The sequence below is a fragment of the Pan paniscus genome, chromosome 4 (assembly GCF_029289425.2).
Source record: "Pan paniscus chromosome 4, NHGRI_mPanPan1-v2.0_pri, whole genome shotgun sequence".
NCBI lineage: Eukaryota > Metazoa > Chordata > Mammalia > Primates > Hominidae > Pan > Pan paniscus.
The window spans coordinates 169,193,428-169,214,489 of NC_073253.2; the positions used below are offsets into that span (position 1 = coordinate 169,193,428).

The following is a 21,062-nucleotide window of genomic DNA, read 5'->3' on the forward strand; positions in this document are numbered from 1 at the left end:
TGCACCACTGCACTCCAGCCTGACGACAGAGCAAGACTCAGTAACAACAACAACAACAACAAAAGAACCAGTGTCAGTGGGCTATTATTAAAACAAACAGCAACAAGTAAAACAAAAATAAAACCCCAGTTGAAGTTTCAGGCTAACATTAGAAGGTGTGGATTTTTTGCTGTTTCATCCGCTCACCGATCTATTCCACTCTTTGGGCTCCTGCCTGTGACTAGCACTTTATGTGCACTACCCCGCTGAATGGTCCCAGCACGTCAGGCTGGCGGGATTGTTACTCCACTTGCATATGAGGAGCACAGGCTCAGAGAGGCAGAGCGAGCCATCTGAGGTCCACACCCTGGAGGCTGTGCAGCTGGGCCACCTGCCCGGGTAGACAGGGTCAGGGAAGGTTGCTCAAATGGAAGGGGATCCCCGGCTACACAGGAATGGCTCCTAAGGATGCTGCTGAGCTCACTTACCTGCCAGAGGCTCCTTCTCCTTTCCTTTTATAATCTAGGGCCAAGAAATGGGGGCCTTGGCTCCCTGTCTCAAGCCTCAACCCTGCTCACATTCCCTCCAACACTAACAGGAGAAGAAGCAGGGAGAAGCGCAGAAACCAGCCTCCTCAGTGCTGGCCGCTGCACCTAGCAGCCATAGAGCTAGGCCCCTCTCCCTCTGGAAGTCTCTAGTGACTGTCCTTTCTTCTCTGTTCTCACTCCAACACTCTGGTTCAACCCACATCACCACCTGTCCCAGCCCTCTCCCTGATCCCTGGCCCCTTTCCTCAGCAGCCCCAGTCCTTTCTCCTCCCCTTCTAGAGCACATGACCCACAGTGGCATTCCTGTGCCTCCACTGCTTACCTGCCTCTCCCATAGGTGCATCCACCTCCCAGAAGCACTGGCCCTTCCCTCATGATCCTGTCCATTGGATGTCTCCCTGCCTTTGTCTGTGTCGTCCTTCCTAGCTGAATTGTCTTTCCTGCCTGCCATGGGGCCATGTCCCTATTCATCCCTCAACACCAAATGCACATGGCCTGGGCCTTGTGCAGTGTTGCTTGCACTGACATGCAAAGCCTGTCCTTTGGGTTCCTGCATGTCCTATAGGACCCTCCATTCTAGTACCAATTAAACAGAGTTGGCATCAGTGAGTTACCTACTAGGTCTCCTGCTGACTGGACCAGGAGCTCTTTGAGGCAGAAATGGTGTTTTTTGGTCTCTGTACCCTAAGAAGCTAGCCAGCACCTGGCCGGATGAAGCAGTAAAAAATGCCCTTAATAAATGAATAAGGCTGGGTGTGGTGGCTCACACCTGTAATCCTAGCACTTTGGAAGGCCAAGGTGGGAGGATTGCTTGAACCCAGGAGTTTGAGACCAGCCTGGGCAACATGGCAAAACCCCATCTCTACAAAAAATGCAAAAAATTAACTGGATGTGGTTATGCATGCCTGTGGTCCCAGCTGCTCAGGAAGCTGAGGCAGGAGGATCATCTGAGCCTGGGAGGTTGAGGCTGCAGTGAGCCGGATTGTGCCACTGCACTCCAACCTGGGAAACAGAGTGAGATCCTGTCTCAAATGAATGAATGAATGAATGAATGAATGCATAAGGAGGTGAATGAGCAAACAAAAAAAATCCGTATGGCTGACCAAGAAACTCCACATCGATCACATCAACAGCTCTGGTTGCCTCATTTCCAGTATCTTTATTTAAAATCAGGGCCCTATCTTTTCTTCTGAACTCTTGCTGATAACACATCCTCATAACTCTCTTCCTGATGCCACATTCTTAAGAAGTTAGACAACATTTCTAGCTTCACCATTTGCTTCTACCAATTTTTCATCAAAACTCCAGGGCCTTCATTCCATGGGATTCTAATATTTGCTGACAGCAGCAAATGGAGATAAGCGATTTTACTTTATTATCTGTTGTCTTGGTTTTTATTGCTCTCTCTTTCTTTTACATTTTGAGGAACATTTTTAGGCAAGTTATTAAAAACACTGCCTGCTGGGTTAGGAGCAGAGTCATTATTTGGCATGGAAAGAATTTGCACATGAGGACTTGGTGGAGAAAGGCTGCCAGAGTGTTTCATGTTTATTATTTCACTTCTGGCCAGGGTTTTATTGAAAATCAGACTGAAGATGCTGGCCTATGTTTTTGTCCAGGTGCTTTCGCCTGGCTTTGTGAGTGTACTATTAGAATGACCTTCAAAAATGTATGCTGTTATTAATTGATAGTTGCAAAGCAATCGTGGCTTAATTTTTTAACGAAACATTCCTCTGAGACAGAAAACACACATTGTGCTGCCTTAGGAGGAATGTGCATAGGGTTTGATGAGAGACGGGGTGATTCAATGACCACCCCATCGCAAAAGGATGGGCTTTTATTACCGGCTTTACATTCTCATTGATCCAAACAAATATTGTTAAGTAAATGCTGCAATAAAGCAAGTCACTTGTTAATAAACATAGTGTAGAAGAAGGCTTCTAGGGTATAGTGAGCACTCTTGTTTCCTATGGGACTCCTGCAGGGGTGGGCTGGAGTAACTCACACCCACTCCTGAGAGCTGATTCTTCCAAGTTTGCAAGCCAGTTGTGAAACTGTTGGAAGCTTGAAATCAATCATGGTGGGAGTGTTTACACCATGGAAATCAGCAAAGGCTACAAATCTCCTCGTCTCCCCCCAAGAGCTGGTCTCTCAGCACACCACTGTGGAAAGGCGATATGGAAGAAACACATGGGTTAGGGGTTTGATCCCATGGGTTTGTGAACTGGAACATGTCATTTCAGCTCTCTGAACCTGCGTTTCCCAATCTGCAAAATGGGTGGCTGAAGGCTCCCTCATAGACCTAGTGCGAGGCCTAAGTGAGGCAATGTAAGCTAACACAGTTGTTCCACTGTGGCTCGATAAACGTGAGCTTCCTCTTGTAGCTGCATGGTAGTTTCATTTCTGGGGAGGGAGGTCTCTTGCTAGATGGATGCTGCCACCTAGCTTGGGTCTCCAGTGGGAAGCTACGCCTGGTACCTGTTGGCCTCCATCCCAGGTGACGCTGCCGTAGCTCAGTTGCTCCTCTTGGCTTACCCTTTCCACTGCGCCAGCTCCCAGCTCTCCATCTCTGTCCCACCCCTTCACGCAATATGAGAAAAACCAGGTTACGTCATGAGATCACTCTCCTGCTTGAGAAATCTGCGATGTCTCCCTGCTTCCTAGGGGCTGCAGTGTGATGTCCTTAGTACGGCACTGCAGGCTCTTCCAAAGGTGGGCCTTGCTGCTGGTTCCTGTCCCTCTGCCACTGCCTTCCTACACTCCCAGTGTTCTGGGGCTCTCATAGCACTGCAAAACTGCCATGCCTTTTCACACTTCCAGCATTGCCCATGCAGTGTCCTCTGCCTCCATTGCCATCCATGTTTTCTGCTTGGAGACCCCGCTTAGAGCTCATCTCCCCTGGAACTGGTCCTTGACTCCCCACTTTCACACCTGGAAGTCCTAGGTTCCTAGCATTACAACTTTTCCTTCTCTTCCTGCACCTCACTGCTGAGATGGCACATCGGCTTTCCCAGAGTTCTGCTACCTGGCTGGATTGCTGAAGGTGCCACTGAAAAGAGGGCTTCCTAAAGGTTTCTCAAATCCTTGGTTGGAGTAATAAAAGGAAGATACAGAAAGTAAAACAACATTTTAAAAATAATTATTTGCAGTAATAAATAATAACAGCTTTATTTTATTAAACTTCTATTATGTGCCAGATAGCCTGTGAGTCATTTCCCATTTTATCTTTATTGTAACTCATGAAATAGGCATATTTTTAATATACGGATGAGAAAGCTGGGGATCAGCATGATTAATTAAGCCACTCGGGGTCATACAGCCAATAAGGGGGCAGAGTCGGGATTTTCTGACCCAGAGGTGTATGTGCACCGACGTGTGGTTATGTGTATGTGTGTGCATGCATACACGTATATTCTTTTATACCATCTTCCAAATTGGGAAACCCTGCACATTTGGGGAATTGGCTAAATTAAGCTAAACTGAAATGTGGTTGCAAGAATACTAAAATTTTGCTGCAGATCCCTGTTATTTGCCGAGTGTTAGGTTAATTTTGCGTTGGCTCTCTCGTCCTCTTTTTTCTCTTTAAATACACTGTTTGGCCGAGTCCTGAAATGCGTTGATCGAAAAGGGAAAAAGAGAAGCAACAATTTCCCAAGAAAGAGATGCCGTTTTCCCCAGGGTCTGTCATGCCACCTGCTCCGCAATCCCAGTCACAAGGTGGGAGAGCTCATCTCCTGGCTTCCTCGCTCTCTGGGCCTTTGCTCCTGCAATGCATGATTATATTAAATGTGATTCTTAAAAAATTGATGATGTTTAAGCTCCTGGAACTGTCAGAAGAAGGCCCTAATAAGATGACTGTATGTGCAGCTTTTCATGTTGCCAGTAGGTTCTATAATTATAAGAAAATGAGTTGTTATAGCAACTGCCATGTAGGCCTCGCTTCCTCCTGGGGATGCTGAGCGCTCAGCTCTGTGATCCAAGTAACTGGGAGGGAATTTGGTTCTTTAAGGGGTTTCAACCCTCACTTGGGTGATCAGCATTCATTCATTCTAATTCTTGACAACCTGAACCCAGTTTTACTTTGCAATCTGACAGACCTGGTTTGAATGTTAGTTCTATAACTCACTGGACTGTGTGACCTTGGGCAAGTCACCTCACTTCCATCAGCCTCAGTTTTTACTTCTGTAAAATGGGGATGCCAGTGCCCACCAATTGAGAGAGCCATTGTGATGATGGTGCTTGGGATGTGGCTAGCACAGCGCCCGGCATGCAGTAGCCCCTAAAATAGACGGGACACATTCCCCTTAACTTCTTTCACTGGGAGCAAATGAAAAATGAAAATGCTACAAGTAGGGAGGGTAGGTGTTTTCATAGTCTTTAAAAAAGTATTGTCATTAATTTGGGTAGCATTTGTGGCTTGAAAACCAGGCTACTAAAGAGAAATTCGAGGCTGAATCATGTACAAGATATGAGACAGGGAAAAAAAGAGAGACGAAGAGAGAGAGAAAAAAAGCTAAATATAAATGAATATTTAGTTAATGAAACTGACTTGAATGAAAACTCCAACTTTATTTTATATTGCATTTCTCTGAGACTAAGAAAAAAAAAATTTCTAATTTCTAAAAGAATCTCCAAACTGAGTCAAGAAACCTGGTTTCTGGTCTCAATCTTTGGGCCTCAGTTTTCCCATCTGTAAAATGAGGTAGTTGGGTGAGTTCATCCCCAAGAGGCCTGGAACAATCGTTCTCAGTCAGAGGTAATTTTGTTTCTCAGAGGACACTTGGCAATATCTGGAGACAGTTTTGGTTGTCACAGCTGGGGGTGGGGATGCTATTGGTCTCTAGTGGGTAGAGGCCAGAGATGCAGCTAAACACCCTATGATACATAGGACAGCTCCTTACAACAAAGCATTGTCCAGCCCCAAATGCTGAGAAACCTTGCTCTAGGATTTACCAGCATGTTCGCTGGGTCTAAAACCAGAAATCAAACCATAGTCATGCCACCAAGGATAAGTCAGATTTGTTCAGTATTTCAGTGTCTTATCCTAGCAATCTCCCAGAGATTTGAAGCCTTAGAAAAATTAGAAAAGGTAAAGACAAAAAGACTTCTCAAGGTTGTAGGAAGCTCAATAAAAAAATGAGATGGCCACAGGAGGTGCGATACTGCACAACCCTAAACAGACCCAATATGATTGTTTTGTGCACAAAGCAAAATGTACTTGATGCAATTTTAGGTCTATACATAGCTTTATTATTTTTTGTATAAAGGAGGATAAAAATAAATCTTGCAGATATTTCAACTGCCCTTCTCATTTCCAGCTCCTCTCTTCGGTTTTGACATGTCAAGCCACAGTCAGAGTGTGTCTCTTCTGAAACTCACAGGCAATCACTTCCTTTCCCTGCTTCAAACCATTCTGGGGCTTCTCTTGATCATTAGGGTAAAATCTGAACTCCTTCGCCTGCTATACTTGGTCTCTCGAGCCTGTCTCTTGCTCATCTCTTCAGTCTCCTCCGAACAAGCTAAATTACCTGTCGAATTCTCGACACACTGGACCCGATTTCATCTTTACTCCTCCGCTTAGCTGTTCTTTCTACTCCGAATGCTTTTCTCTCCCCACAGTCTGGTGGCCACCTATTCATCTCATAAAACTGGCTGGGACATCACCTCCTTTCCTAGTAGCCGCACCTCTCTTCCTCATTTTCAGAAAGGACTGACCATTTCCTTTCTGGGACCTTAATCACTGGGCAGAATTGGTCATCTTTCCCTCCTTCATGCAGTTATTTCCTTTCCTGCGTTTTTCTGGTGCTATGAAAGCCTGGGCTCTTGAGGACAGAAACTGCCCTGATTCAGTTTTATAGCCCCGTATGCCTATACATTCTGGGGCCTTGAATACAGTAGGTGGTCAGTAACCTTTGTTTTAAAATAAGAATAACATACAAATGCACAACATTCCAACAGTACAGAAAGGCATTCACTGAGAAATTAAAGTCTCCCTTTCCCTCCTTCATAGTTCTCACAAAAAATATCTGTTGTCTACATCTGTGCTGTCCAAATTGGAAGCCCCTAGCCACCTGTGGCTATATACATTTAAATTGGTCAAAACAAAATACAATTTAAAGTTTAATTTCTATCACACTAGCCACATTTCAAGTACTTAGTAGCCATGTGAGCCTAGTGACTACCATATGGGACAGCTCAAATTTAGAGAACATTTCCATCCCTGCAGAAAGTTCTGCTAGTCCAGGAGCAGCTTCTTATGTTCCTATGATCTCATCCAGGGACATTTCCTAAAGGTCTTATATGCACAGTACACGCACACACACCACACGCACACACACCACACACACACACACTTAAACTTGATTTCCTCATTCACCTTTTCAAATGTAACCATTGTATACACATTCTCTTGTACCTTGCTTCTTTCTCTTAATAATATATCTCAGAGATCTTTCCACATCAGCACATTGAGATCCTTTTTCTTCCTGTTAATGGCTGTAGACAGAGGATGTTTCATCATCTTTCTCAATTAGTCCACGATTGTTCTAGCTTTCAGCCTTCTGCTGCTGAAATCAAGCTGCAGTGAACCTCCTTCCAGTGAACTACACGCACTACTACAGTTTGAATGTTTGTGTTTTCCCACAAATTCCGATGTTGAAATGCTAACCCCCAAGTTCATATTAGTTATTAGGAGGTGGGGCCTTTGGGAAGTGATTAGGTCACGGGGGTGGAGCTCTCATGAATGGGCTTAGTGTCTTTATAACAGAGGCCCCAAGAAGCTTGAATCTACCCTTCCACCATGTGAGGACACAGATAGAAGGCACCATCTATGAACCAGAAAGTGGGCCCATCCCAGATACCAAATCTCCTGGTGCCTTCATCTTAGGTCTCTCAACTTTCAGAACTGTGAGAAATAAATGTCTGTTGTTTCTAAGCTATCCAGTCTATGGTATTTTCTTATAACAGCCCAAATGTACTAAGACACACGCACACACACACATGCACACGCACACCCCTTTCATATGTTCTGCAAGTGTAAGTGGAGGGCATGAGAGTCTTCAGTCTTAAAAACCTTGCCAGAGGGTATATACACCTTCCATTTTAATTAATAAATTTTGCCAAATTACCTTCCAAATATGTTCCACCAGTCTATACTCCCCCAACAGTGCCTAAGCGTGAGCTGCTCCTCCCCGTGTGCTGGCACCAGGTTTTAACCAACTCTAAGTCCTACCCATCTGATAGGTAGGAAATGGCCCTTCCTCTTGAAGTCTGCATGTTTTTCTCTCTCTTTCTCTCTCTCTTTTTTTTTTTTTTTTTTTTTTTTTTAGATGGAGTCTTGCTCTGTCGCCCAGGCTGGAGTACAGTGGTGCAATCTCAGCTCACTGCAACCTCCGCCTCCCGGGCTCAAGCGATTCTCCTGCCTCAGCTTCCTGAGTAGCTGGGAATGCAGACGCCTGCCACCACACCGAGCTAATTTTTGTATTTTTAGTAGAGACGGGGTTTCACCATGTTGGCCAGGCTGGTCTCGAACTCCTGACCTTGTGATCAGCCTGCCTCAACCTCCCAAAGTGCTGGGATTACAGGCGTGAGCCACCATGCCTGGCCATGCACATCTTTCATTATCAGTGAGTTTGAGCTTCTTTTTGGGTTATTATTGCCTGTTTGATCATTGGTTCTTTTCTGGAAAAATTCTTATCTGGCTGGACCATTTGTTCCTTCCTCCTGATTTGTGTTGCTACCTCCCAAAGCTATAGACTTAGTTTTTCTCCCTTGTTTGTTATTTCCTCAGTCGTCCTTTGCCTTTTGGTTTTGTTTATGGTGTAACTGCTTTTTTCATTCTACAATATTTCTAACTTTTGCTTTAACTCAAATTAATCATGGACTCCACAAGGCATGAGGGAAAATATTGATACATTTGACTTTAAAAATTAAGGCCATCTCCCACCCTAAATTTATGTTTTCTTCTGGTGCTTTTATGATTGTGTTTTATATGTTACAATTTTGATTCATTTGGAATTTGTCTCTGTGTGAAGAGCAAGCTGGGAATCCAAGTTTATTTGTTTTTGAATGGCAGTTTGTCAGGTGTTCTAAGATCATTTATTAATCTTTTCCCTCTCTGACTTGACATACAACCTTTAAAAAAGCTACTGCATTTCCATATGGGTTTCAGTCTACTTCTGTTCTCTCTTTTCTTCTATTGAACTGACTGTTTTTTGTTATTGTATACCAAATTCTTTCAGTTACAGCTTTGTTACACATCTTTATATCTGTGTAAATTACTCTTCTCTCATTCCTTTCACTCCTTACCCATTCTTGCATTTCACTTTTGCAGGTAAATATATATATTTATATATGTTATATATATATATAATGTTATATATAACCCTATATATAAATTAACCTTATTATATATAACCATATGTATGTGGATATTTTACTACTGTTACTGTTTACTTGGATTACTAAATTTATAGATTTCAATTTGAGGAGATGCTACGTCTTTAAAATATTGAGATTTTCTTTCTTTCCCTTTCTTTCTTTCCCTTTCTCTCTTTCTTTCTTTCTTTTCTTTCTTGACAGAGTCTGTTCTGTCGTCCAGGCTGGGGTACAGTGGTGTGATCTTGGCTCACTGCAACCTCCACCTCCTGGGTTCAAGTGATGGTTGTGCCTCAGCCTCCTGAGTAGCTGGGATTACAGGCACGCGCCACTACACCTGGCTAATTTTTGTATTTTTTAGTAAAGATGGGGTTTTACCATATTGGCCAGGCTGGTCTTAAATTCCTGATCTCAGGTGATCCGCCCGCCTTGGTCTCCCAAAGTGCTAGGATTACAGATGTGAGCCACCACGCCTGGCCTAAAATATTGAGATTTTCTATCTAGAAGCAAGATTGCATCTGTTGAAGACTTTCATCACTTTCAGTTGAGCTGTAAGATCATTTTTGCAGTTCTTGTTAAATTTATTCCGAAGTATTTTACCTGTTTTTTTTTGTTGTTGTTGATATTGTACAAGGAATCTTTTCTTTCGTTGTTTTTTAACTGGGTATTATTTATACTTAATAAAAATGCTTTTGAATTTTGTATATTTATTTGCCACCAGTTGCCAACTTCTCTTATTATTTCTAATAATTTCTTTAAAATTTTGATTCTTTATGTTTACAAAGAATATACAATTGTTCCATCTGCCTGTAATTCTAATATTGCTCCTCTTTTTCTGATATTTAGTTTTCTTATGTTATTTCCTGTTTGTAATTTTTAGACTCCTGATGTCATTTTCCTGTCTAATTGCAGTGGTCAGTACTTTCAGATTTGCTATTTCTAGTGTTTTAGCATTTACATTTTGATGTTTTTTCCCCCCTAAATACCCTTTCTGCATTTATGGACATGGTGATATGGTTTGTCTTCTTTGACTTGGCATTATGGTAAATTATACTAATATATTTTCAGATATTAAGCCATTCTTACATGTCCTCATTTGGTCATGGTGTACCATGGAGTTCTGTTTGCTAATACATTACTGTATTTAAAATTTTTGCTTCATTAATATTGTGAGGTTGTGTTGAGATTTACTTTTTGTGCTGTCTTCATCAGGTCTGGTATTAATGTCATTCTGCCTCTGTAAAAAGAATGTACAAGCATTTTTTAAAAAAGAATGTGTAGGCACATCATGAGGTCAGGAGATCAAGACCATCCTGGCTAACAAGGTGAAACCCCATCTCTACTAAAAATACAAAAAATTAGCCAGATGTGGTGGTGGGCACCTGTAGTCCCAGTTACTTGGGAGGCTGAGGCAGGAGAATGGCATGAACCCGGGAGGCAGAGCTTGCAGTGAGCCAAGATGGCACCACTGCACTCCAGCCTGAGCAACAGTGAGACTCCGACTCAAAAAAAAAAAAAAGAGAGAGAGAATGTACATGCATTTTTCTTTCTCCATGTCCTGGAAAATTTGACAGTAGAGAAATAATCTGTTTCTTTATATATTTTTTAAAAAGAGAATTAACCCACAAAATCATCTTAGCATTTGGAAGGATGTGGGTAGTTTTCAGTAAATATGTGAAGAATTAACGTACAAATAAATTTCATTTGTGCCCGACCACCTGTCTGAAGCTTTGAAAGATTACATTTAGAAATGCACCCATTGCCATTCTCTTAATTGTAACTCCCTTCAGCAATTTTTTCGAGTGGCCCCATTCAGTCAATAAGTGTTTACACAGTAGCTTCCATGTCCGGAGCCTTGGGGTAGATGGTATGGATGATTCATGGAAGTACAAGACGTGGCCTACAATTTAATGTTCCCAGGGTGCTGACATACAGCTGAAGCTTCCATTTATGTGAATTTGATTCTAAAGCAATATTATTTATCATTGAATATTAATGGAGCGGTATTTGCAGATTACCCTTTAGGTTTACATTAGTCATCCTTGGATTTAGAGTTCAGTAGCTCACTCCAGGCTGCACACACTGAGCCAACACATGGTCTTTCCTTCTTGCATCAGAGTCTGGCTTCCCTCTCTGTTGCAGGTCTGCAGAGTAGAGCACGTTGATTGCTGTGTGGGGTGTGGCTCTGCCACTGGCTCCCTGTGTGACTCACTTCCCTTCCATGAATTTGGGTCTTTCACCTGTGAGATGGAGACACCGATCTTACTTTGTCATACTTAGATAGTATATGTAAAGCATCAAAACACAGTTGGCACCCAGAAAATCTACATTTACCTCCTCGTTTTGGTATCTCCCAAAATAGCCAGCTGAGTACTGGGCTATGAAGTACTATGGGGTATGGGACACTTGTTCAAGTCTAGATTATTTTTAGAGCCCTTGGCTGGTCTTCCTACTTCCAAAATCCACTCCTTCCAATCAATTTCCATCCAAGCTGCCAAAGTGATTTTAAAAACTCCAATGGAACCATGTCCATGAATGCCGGATATGAAATACCCACTGGCTCTCTAGTGCCCCCAGTAAACTCTTCAGTCTGAACCTTATGCTCCTTCCTCAGGCTTCCTCTGCTTACCATCCAAGACTTGTCTTTCACTGTCATGGGCCACCCCAACGTCCACACCCTGGGGCAGGCTGTTCTCTCCACCTGGATCCCCCTTTTACTCTCTCCTTCCAGGCTGGCCCAGGAGCCCCACTCCCCAGTGCCATCTCCATCACATCGCTTCTCACCTTGCCTTCTATGAGTCTTTCCTGAGAGCAGACACCACGTATACGTCATCCCTGCATCCCATGTGCCTGGCCCAGGGCCAGCGAAGGGCTAGGCGTTCAGCTTGTATCTATTGTCCAGTGAACAATTAGGCTTTGGCTTACATGGTAAAATATGAATGAGATTTTCTCCATTTTAGTTCTCTGGGGATCCCTGGGGGAAATTGTTCTTTATAACAGAAATGAGGCCAGGAAAATCAATTGTGTTTCTCGGCTGCAGGAGATGATGGAACAGCGTAACTTTCCTGAATATCCCAGGGCACAGCACTATAACAGAGTGGCAAGAGGTGGACTGTGCTGGAGGCCCCTTTCATTCTTACGTGCATTTCAAGCCGAGCTCAGGCGAGAACTCACCATTCAGCTGCCCACTGCTCATGAAATTCCGGAGCTGGCGTGCTTGCAAAGCTTCCTTGCAAAGCTCCTTTCTTCTTTTTAGGTCATAATGAGCTGGTTGGGCAGCTGCTTGGTTGCCAATGACTTTATAGTTAAACACCCACACTCCAAGACGCTGCCTTCAGTAAATGGAGGGAGAACAAAAGACCACAAGAAAGACAGGAGAATGAACATTGATACAGCATCTTCTGGGTTCTAGGCACAGTGACTGCTGCATTTGTCTACTTCCTTGACCTGCATAAGTGCCCTGTGATGGGGACATTATTGTAATCACTCCCTTTGTACAGAAGATAGAGAATGAGAGAGAAGTGACTTGTCCAAGGCCACATGCATTAGATAGGGGCCATTTGTGTGTCTTCTGAGCAATCAGTTTGCTTTTATCTTCTGGACTCTATGAATATTATCGCCGACCCATTTCCTATCATTGGTCAGGTTTCTGGAAAACCTTGAGCTATATGTCTTGCCCGCCTGCTGCAAGTAGGGACACTGTTACCATACCTGCCTCCAACTTATGGCCATCCTTTTTCCTTCCATTTCCTCCATTACTATTTTTCTCATCTATAAAATGGGAATAACAGTAATTATACTGATCGCAATATTGTTGTGGAGAAACCAAGCAAAGTGCTCAGGGCAGAATTGGGCACAGTGTGAACACTCAACGTGGAGCCTGTAAGTTGCCAGAAGTCATTTCTGGAAAAAGAGGAAAGTGTAATAAAGATAAGATGAGTGAAACAAGTTAGGTGGCATTTTATACTTAGCATAGGTTTATCAAGCCCCTACTGCAACCAAGTCCTGGCCAGATGCAGGGGCTACAGAGATGAGTCCTCAGGGCCTCGGGCCTCAAGGAGCAAGCGGTTCAGTCAAAACCCAGGTCTGCCACAGGTGAATGTCAAACTGGCTTTCTCAGCTGGCTTGATGCGGGTTCCTTCCACGGAGCCTGTAGTGAAGAGCATTCTATGCTCTCTGCATCTCCTGTCCTGCTTTATTTTCTGTGTCCAGGAAGCAGCCCAGATCTGAAGCTCACCTCCAGCCATGTGGTTTGTCCATAGCCCCTCAAAGAAGAGCTTTGCATAAAGGAAGACAACCCTGGGCTGACGCCCCACCCTGGGTTGTGAGGCCCCATTCATCCTGCCAGGGCTACGGGGTCACAGTTGAATAAGCACACAAACGGGGACCCAAATTGCAGCTGCGGCAGGCAGATCGGCTGAGGGAAGATAATTTTATTAGGTTCCAGGCTCTTGCTCTAATGCTCTGTGGCGATGTCTCTGTGGCCTTGCAGGCTGGCTGTGCGTGCACTCCTGTGTCTACTGGATAATTTTCTTGTCTTCGTACAGTCAGAATGGTGGATAAGGATGTGCACGTCCATCTTTTTTGGAGCCAGGAAGAGTGGGTGAAATGCAAGAGTCTGATTTCTGCTCTGATCAAACCATGGGAAAGTTAATTAAGGCTGTGACTCACCAGACCATCTTGATGAAATTAAGCAGTGCAGCCAGGCCTCCGGCTATTTTAGTGGCAGGAAGTCAAATGGTTGGCTCTGTTGGTGACTCCATAAGTGTGTATTTAAATAATAATGACAGTAATAATATCCAACATTTATGGGAGCTTTACATCCAGCATCTTTGGAAGTCCACCCAATGTACCTAGTAGGTAGGTGTTATGATTCAGATAAGGAGATGCAGATAAGGAGACTGAGGCTCAGAGAGGTGGCGTCGTGTACTGAAGGTAACACAGCCAGGAAATTGTGGAGCAGAGATTAAATCCTAGTTTGATGGTAAGGCCTATTCTCCTTTTCCCACCTCACACTGTTCTCTTTCAGGCTCCTGCATCCCAGTCTCTGAACAGCCAAAACTAAACTGCTATATCATCTGTATCCTGAACGCTTGCTAGCCCTTCATTTTCTTAATAGCAAATTAAAATTATCATCATGGCAGCAGTAAATAAGCTTCATGACCTCACTGCTCCAAGCCCATTTGCCTGCATTTTGGGACAAATTTGTAGCTACAATCATTGCCTGTAGCTACAGGAAACAGCAAGACTGTGCGATGACATCTTAATTTCCCGAGTTTCACTTTGTACAAAATGACCCTGGTGAGACTTGTGAGGGTTTTCTTGTTTGGATCATTTTTCCCAAATGCTAGAGATTGACAAGTTCGCGGATGAAAGCTCCACATCCCAGGCCAGAGGAAGGCCTAGGTGTATTGAGCAAATGTCAGAAAGAAGAGACTCCACCTGACCTGGCTGTGCGAGGCTAGGAAGTCCTTTCACCTTGCCACAGTCAGATGGGGATTAATGACATCTTCGTCAAACCGTTGTTGTTATTTTGGACTTCAACTAAAGCAATGCACGCAAAGCCCAGCTCCTGGCTTACAGGGATGCTCAATGAATATTAGGTCCTTCTCCTCTACATTCTCAAATCCCTCCTTTGTGGTAGATGGTGGCCTGTACATATTTGGAGATTTTTTGTGGACACATGTTTCAGACCCGTTTAACCCCCTGCCCTGCCCTGTCAAGTACCTGGCCACAGGAGCCCATGGTGCCAGCTGGGAGCCAGCTCCTGGCTCAGCCCCAGACAAGTCACACTCCTGGCCTCACCCTGGGCCTTGTTGAACAGATTGGGGTGATTGCTGGATAACTGACCCCGGGCCAATCACTTTCTGGAAACTTATTTCCTCTAAAATAGGGATAAAAAGCCCAACCAGACAGGGTTGTTGAAAGGCTTAATGCAAGTAACAAAGAAAGTAATGAAAGCACCATCCCCAAGTTAAAAACTGGGAAACTTCATGTAATTTCATGATCTCTACCTTTCTTGAAAAATCAGATCAGCCATGTTAGAATCTCATTCCCGTCCTTGACAACGATTGTCTGGAGCTGTGCAGCTGCTGTCCCCTGTCAATGAGGCAGGTTCCCTCTAGGTCCCGAGCATGCCACAGCAGCCTTCTTCACTCACTGGTGGTGTGTGCCTGCTCCCTGCTTGCACAGAGAAGGTCACCAGGCCAGGTTGGCTCCTTTCCTCTCAACAGGTCGGTGAGATCTAGGTAAACAGGTTTCCATCTGTGACACACTGGCTTTTGCTTTGTTGCCTTATCAAGGCACAACCTTGTGAGTTAAGGCCTCAGCTTCTCCATCCTGTAAGAGGTTCACTGTCAAAGGTCTTAGTATTCTCTGGCCCATGTTGAATGATGACTTGAACTTTTAAAATGAAAAACATTTCGGGAGCCCAGAGATTTATCTCCTACATCGGCAGGGCCCTCGGACCCTCGCTCTTCTTCCTAACGATTATACCACAGCACATTAATTTGGGAAATGAATTACTGCTTTGGAATGTTCCAGTTCAAACTGTGCTTTTTCTCTTTCAAGGATTCCACAAATATTAATGAGTTTCTGGCTCTACACCCAGGAATCACACTTTTACACCCCTCCTTCTTCCCATGGGGAGCTTTCCTCTCTGGGTTCTGAAAGAGATTCCTGAATTATTGCTCATATAAAGTTTGAGGCCACAGATGTTTCATTTTCCTTTTACTTTCAAAAGGCAATTTACTTAGTGAGATTCATTGGGGCCCTAGAGAATGGGCTTCTTTAATGGGTTTTGGGGGGCTTCCATGGGGAGCTGACCAAACATTATGATAATGCAATCTTTTTGGTTTGCGGATGGAGAGAACCGGTGTATTCCATGCTGCAACAATCATACAGCCACTCCAGAGGCTGTGGAGTCAGTAGAAGGTGCACATGGCCTTTATGGTCACACCTGAATTCAAATCCTGGCTACTCCATTCATTAATTGAGTTTCCTTATAGGCAGGTGACTTAACTACTCCGTGTTTCATTTTCTTCATGTATAAAACAGGAAAAATGACAGGATCTACCTTATAGAGTTGGTTTTAAAAATTATTAGCAAGAAATGAGGCTGAGCATTGTGGCTCATGCTTGTAATCCCAGCACTTTGGGAGGCTGAGGTAGGAGGGTTACTTGAAGCCAAGAGTTTGAGACCAGCCTGGGAAACACAGTGAGACTCCATCTCTACAAAAAAATAATAATAAAAAAATAGCTGGGCATAGTGGTGCACTCCTGCAAGTCCTCCTACTTGCAGGAGGCTGAGGTGGGAGGATCGCTTGTGCCTGGGAGGCTGAGGCTGCAGTGAGCCAAGATCGCACCACTGCACTCCAGACTGGGTAACAGAGGGAGACCCTGTCTCAAAAACAAAAAATTGTTAACAAGAAATGAAGTTAAAATAACTACATCATGTTTTATAAATTCTAATATGCATCTTAAGCCTTTCCAGTGAAATCATCTTGGATATGAGAGCACAGCCCACAGACAAAGCCAACTCCTTCTCTAGGGATTGACCCTAGAGAATTGAGGTCTCTAATTCTGTCTAATTGAGAGATTAGACAGAACAATGAGCAGTAAACAGGCCCTCCACAGATGTTACCTCCCAAACCTGTCTTGCCATTTTAGGGTTGTCATTTCTATCCAAGAGAGGATCTTTACAGGAATTCTTCTGATATATTGACTTAGATGCCATTTACTGAACACATACTGTTTCAGACTGAAGCCAGACAGGTGAGCTCCATAATCTCATTCCACCTTTCGGCGTTTTGGGGTGTGAGAGAACATTCTAGTTCCTGTTTTATGAATGAAGAAACTGAGGCTTAGAGATATCACAAAACTTGTTCAAAGTCGCACAGGTGGTAATAGTGGGAGAAGCTGCAGGCGGAGAGTCTGTCTGTCCCCAGAGGCTATACTGGCTCCAGACCAGCTCTGGCCAGTAATGAAGGCTGTCTTCAGCCTCATTCCAGTATTTCACAACACCCCAAGGAAATGATTCCTTTTCTTCTGATTAGGCCAAATAGACCAACAGAAACATCATGATCACCCTGGTTATCTCCTATTCTCAGATATGTGCATGAGTCTGATAAATCCAAAACGGGAGAATGAATTCATTCGTATTGAATAAATGCAGTCTGTTTGGCATGAAAAAAACTCATTTGAAACATGGGAACTATGGGACAGGGAGAGGAACAAGACTTTAGATCCTAAGGCATGTTCCTTCTCCCAGATCCTTGGTCTCTGGGCACCTGCTCTATGCCAGGTGCTGGGCTTGGCATTTCCACACAATGATTTCATTTCCTCCTTACATCAGTGCTTCAAGGTGGCTATTAGGATTCTCATTTCCAGATAAGACAGCTGAGCCCAGGAAATGTAATAAGAGACCCAGAAAGTGATGGGTGGGAATCTCGGCAAGGGTGTTTCTGGCTTAAGGACAAAGCTGAGGTCAAGACCTGGTTTTTCTCTTTATCAGGACAGAACAGATGGAGGCAAAGGTGAAGTCACAGTGAAACATACTTCCTGGCCTGGGAACATGTGGGCTTTGAGGGCAGACTTGGCTTCTAGGTATTATTTAAAGGTGAAATTGGTAAGCCCCTTGAAGGGGCTGAGTGGATGTGGAATCAGCCATGACCCCCATCTGCATACCGATACTGACAGGGATCAGAAAGGGGCTTTGGGTTCTGGAATCCCACCACTCTTGCCTTCTAAGGCTCACTGACAAGGAGGTCTGTCTATAAGGACTAGCCCCAAATGGCAAAGAACTGCTGTATTCACCTGGCAAGCATCCCTAACTCTGAGGGGCAGCACCTCCAGTAAGCAAAGCTGGGGTTGAGGCTCAGGATGGGGTCCTCAATGAATTTACAGATTCCTGTCCTGTTGTGCCCACCCTCGCCCCAAAGAGGGGTCTCATCCTGCAGTGCAAGGAGGCAGTCCAAAGTGTATGCCACCACCAGAGGGAAACCCATGAGGTGGAAGGTAGGAGAGGGTGTATTTTTTTTTCCATGTCTAATGTCAGGCTCACTGAAAGATAGCTGAAGTCAGGATGCCACAGGGAAGGAGAGGAAGAGCGTCTTACTCTTCCTGCACAGAGGAGCCTGGCCCAAAAAAGATACCCCAGGCTTCTCCGTGCAGGAAGAATAAGACCCCTACCCTCATCCTGACCCACGAGCAAAGAAGGAAAGGAAGAGTTTGTGGGGATTTTGTTGTTTGCTTGTTTGAGACAGTTCTTGCTTGATTTGTTGCCCAGGCTGGGGTGCACGACTCACTGTAGCCTCAAACTCCCTGGGCTCAAGTGATCCTCCCAGCTCAGCCTCCTGAGTAGCTGGGACAACAGGCGTCCACTACCACCTCCAGCTAGTTTTTACTTTTTTCTTTTTTTGTAGAGATGGGATTTTGCTATGTTGCCCAGGCTGGTCTTGAACTCCTGGCCTCAAGTAATACTCCTGCCTCGACCTCCCAAAGTGCTGGGATTATAGGCATGAGCCACCACACCCAGCCAGGATGAGATGTTAGTGGGGCCTGGGCTCTGGGAGGCAGGAAGAGAAAGGCAAAGGGCTGGAACCTGGTGCCTGCCTTTTAAGGCACAGGGTCCCTGGTAAAGCATAGCTCGTTACGAGTTTGACTCCGAAAAATAAGATATGGAATGCGTTCTCCTGCCTTCACATTGAGCACAGGGGCGGCTGTGTTGACGGTCCCCAAGACCATCCCCAGGTTCAATAACTCACCAGGAGGACTCACAGCACTCAGCATATGGCTGTATGCGTGGCTGTGATCTCTTACAGCAAAGGGATACATAGCAAAATCAGCAAAAGAAAAGAAAAAAAGAGCATGAGGCAATGTCGAGGGGAAACCAGGCACAACCTTCCAAGAATCGTCTCCCAGTGGAGTCATGGAGGATGCGCCTCATTCCCGCAGCAGTTTCAGAGGCGTGTGGGAAATGTCCGCCAGGGAAGCTTGTTAAAGACTGTCTCCAGGGTTTTCACTGGGGGCTGGTCACATAGGCACTGTTTGCTTAGCACCCACCCAAGTTTCAGACTCTAGGTGTTCAACATAAGCCATATTGTAAGTACAAGTTAGGCAGGGTGAGCCACTCCTATCAGTTCTGGGGATGGTGGGAACACTCTTAAAATCCAGCTTCCCAGACGCCAGCCAAGGGGCCAGTCTTACATGCAGACCTTTCCAAGGGTACCAATCTCAGGCTGGCTATGTGAACTGTTTTGTGTGAAAACGCCTTCCAAGACTCCTCCCAGGTAGAGTGTGTCTGTGTGTCTGTGTGTATTTGTTTAGGGCAGCGGGGTGGGGAGGTAGAAGACAGGGTAGAGATTCCTTCCTCCTCATGGACAAGGTAGCAAATTGAGCACGGGGACAGAAATGCCGTCTTCCCCAACATGGCTGACTTATGTCCAGAGGAGATACTGCTGGGTATGCTAGACTGTGGTATTAGCAGAATTATTCTTATCCTTGCAAGAATTACAGGGAGACATGGAGTAGTTTATCTGGCAGGGGAACCCCCACTGGCATGCCTAGCAGTGCCACACATTGAAATTTGGGAATGATTTTTAATTTTCCAAACCAACTTTGCTGATCTGATTCTTTCTTTTCTTCTTCCTTCCCCTTCTTCTTCCTTTTTTTTTTCCATCAACTTTTCTGCCAAGAAAGGGGATTAAGGAATGGAAGTAGCTTAATGGAACAAGCTATTTGGGCTGCCGGGCTCATGTCTCCATGGAGATGGTAATGCAGGCTGTGTCTAGACAGACGGTTGGCGGGGATGCAGTGAGACAGTTGTGCGCCTCTGACTGGAGCCGAGATCTGCACGGATGGCCCTCTGGGCTGAGGGGGATAGTCTGGCCCTGCTATGGGGCCTGTCTCTTGGGGTTGGATGGAGCAACTAGATGTGAGTTCTTCTTCCGAGTTCACCTGTGTGCCCTTTGTGCAGGCCCAGGCCAAGAGCTGGGCAGGCGGCCACCGAGGCACAGGCCCTACTCTTGAGGAGCTCGTGGACTGCTGGGGCAGGCTTATGTGTTACGTGGCTGTGATAGCACATGTGATGTGTGGCTGCAGCTGGAACTGATGGCCCTGGGAGCCTGGGGAGGTGGGGGGCTTGCTCAAAGGGGAAGTCTGGGAAGGCTTCCTGGTGTGTGTGTGGAGCACCCTCTAAGTGGGAGGCCGTGGGAGGCATGCCAGTAGCAGACAGCCTAGAACTTTCAGGAACTAGGACTGTCGTGTGTGTGTGTGTGTGTGTGTGTGCGCGCGTGTGTGTGTGTGTGTCTGGGGCAGGAACAATTAGTGAAGTGGGACTGGTAAGCAGGGACCAGATGATGGAAATAGCACAGTGCCAAGGAAATAATACGTGTTTTGGATCCAGGCAAACCTGGCTTCTAGGTCTTGCTTTACTACTAATTGGCTGGATAATCCATTATTTAATCCACAATTTACCCAACATCTGCAAGCCTCAGTTTTGCCATCTGAAAACCAGGAATATCAACAGTCTTCACTTTATGGAATCCTGGGTAGGACTTAGTGAGATGATACTTGTCAAGTGCTGAGTAGCTGATGATTTAAGGATGTGAGTTTCTTGCCCTCCTTTATTCAGAAGCCAGACAAAGGATTTTGAACATTGTCTTGTTCCAATGACAGTCTCCAGGCTACTTGCATTCAAACCTCCTGGATTTGTGTGGAAAATGCTGATTTCTGGGTGTTATCATAGAACAAGGGGATCAGAATCTATGTGTACTCAGGACTCTGCATCTTACCATTCTCTTTAGATGGTTCTGATGCTTAGTCAAGTCATAGACCTGCTGTGCCAGGAGATGGGAAGTCGGGGGAGGGCTTTCAGCCCCACCATGCAATGTTCAGAAGAGTAATTTAAGAAGATAGCTTTGGTGGCCAACAGGGAGAATAGTTAGGGTCGGGGATGCAGGAAGGGTCAGAGAGGAAATGATCCCTGTCAAAGGTGCTTTTCTGCCCCATTAATATGAATCATCAGCAAAACCCTTAAAGGGTGGGGCCCTCGGGCCCTGGGGAAGGTCAAACACAGAGGGTATGGCCCTGCCCTTGAAGGGCTGTCAGTTGGTTGGGGAGGAGGGATCACAGATGTAATACAGTGTAATACCCAGGCGAC

At 45.0% G+C, this 21,062-nt stretch overlaps 1 protein-coding gene and 1 long non-coding RNA gene across 3 annotated transcripts in view; one reads left to right on the forward strand and one right to left on the reverse strand.

Moving 5' to 3' along the window:
* Nucleotides 1–21,062, forward strand: part of NSG2 (neuronal vesicle trafficking associated 2) — a 119,409-nt gene that overhangs the window by 81,327 nt on the left and 17,020 nt on the right. The gene's annotated exons all lie outside the window — the stretch shown is intronic.
* LOC117980432 (uncharacterized) lies at nucleotides 3,667–9,705 on the reverse strand. Its single transcript, XR_004671748.2, has 2 exons — nucleotides 6,943–9,705; nucleotides 3,667–4,291 (listed from the first exon to the last, which is right to left on the reverse strand). It is a non-coding gene; the product is annotated as an uncharacterized LOC117980432 (long non-coding RNA).